The sequence below is a fragment of the Xyrauchen texanus genome, unplaced genomic scaffold, assembly GCF_025860055.1.
Source record: "Xyrauchen texanus isolate HMW12.3.18 unplaced genomic scaffold, RBS_HiC_50CHRs HiC_scaffold_1314, whole genome shotgun sequence".
Lineage (NCBI taxonomy): Eukaryota > Metazoa > Chordata > Actinopteri > Cypriniformes > Catostomidae > Xyrauchen > Xyrauchen texanus.
In genome coordinates this window covers 990-2500 of record NW_026265668.1, presented here as the reverse complement: position 1 = coordinate 2500, position 1511 = coordinate 990, and the positions used below count along the sequence as shown (strand labels likewise).

At 31.2% G+C, this 1511-nt stretch overlaps 1 non-coding gene across 1 annotated transcript; it reads right to left on the bottom strand.

The window, feature by feature from the left end:
- Positions 1 to 470: 470 nt before the first annotated feature.
- LOC127641669 (U12 minor spliceosomal RNA) lies at positions 471 to 624 on the bottom strand. Its single transcript, XR_007970202.1, has one exon. It is a non-coding gene; the product is annotated as a U12 minor spliceosomal RNA (small nuclear RNA).
- Positions 625 to 1511: the final 887 nt, after the last annotated feature.

Genomic DNA, 1511 nt, shown 5'->3' with positions numbered 1-1511 from the left:
AAAGACAAAAATGTCCCAAGGGTCACAGAAAGGTTAAACACAACAGGAAAACAATCCCTCATACAACATTTAATGACGTATTAACTCAAGTTTCGGGTTATTTACAATAATAACTGTAGCACAATAACAATAGTTTAACTCTGGTTAATTTAGTAAAGAATTAAATTATGGTATAAATTGGCAGCTTTTAAAAACGAAATTCCACACTGTAAAGTGTTTAATATATTAAGATGTATGCATTTAAATTTCACATAAATATTAATTAAATTGTTTAATTTTTGTTTAAAACGTATTTAAGTTTATCTAAATTATATTAATACAATTTAAAATGTATTCATAAGATCACTCAATTGAGGTTGAAGCAATCGGTTTACTTAATCAAAACATTTAAAAAAAAATTTAAAAAAAAAGTTATTTAACATCAAATCATTGATTTTATTTATTTTCTTTGACTTTTGTGAGGGTTTGTCGGGGCAGATCCTGGTTCCGCGCGGCATCTCACAAAGTAAGTGAGTCACCTGACAGACGGACCTGTACCCGCTCAAAAATTACTCTCGCGAGTTTGAGCGAGGACACGGGCGTCACCCCGCGTCGTTATTTTCCTTACTCATCAGTTTAAGGCATGCGCAGTAAGGGAGCGAGTACATTCTACAGTACACATACACGAGTGTACAGTGACGGTGACGCGACACGAGCGTTTATTTCATTCAATACATGATATTCACACTGACTATAATCATTATAATCAATAAACAACATGTGAAATACATTTAAAACCACTGAAAAATGCCTTTTATCACGTCAATGAGGTGTACACGCAGTGCATTGTGGGACAGCATGTGACGTCACTGTGCTGGGATTTTCAGATTAAACAACACATGGATGAAACATTGCAGCATGGTTGCACAAAGGTTCCAGAATGTATTGCCTCTCACATTAATTTAAGTCTCAACCAATCATGAAAAGACCAACAATGGACAGTTCTGCTTAATGGATGTTTTCTTAAATATAATATTATAAATCAAGGATGTTTTGTAATAAAGGGTTAGAAATATATAGACATACAGTCAATTCAACTCAAATCACGAGCTGGCAGGGTAACCTTGAAAAATGAATCCACTACAGATTACACAATAAATAAGGTCAAATGTAATTTGTAATGTATTCCGTTAGATTACACAAGGTCAGTAATGTAATCTAAATACTTTTGATTACTTCTTCAGCACTGGCAGATTGTTTTTTTTTAATTGTTTTGACTATAAAGAAGTAAATAACAAGTGAAAAAAGCCTAAATATCTTATGCAAAGTAAATGTATCTTGTTTTAAACTTTTATTTATCAGTAAAAAAAAATGTCAGATAAAATTCTCATCAAGAATATATTTTGCAGTAATCAATGGTCTTATTAGAGAGAAAAAAAAATGTATATATATATATATATATTAGGGCTGTCAATCAATTACAAATTATAATTGAATTAATTACATGGTGTCCTGATTAATTAATCACGATT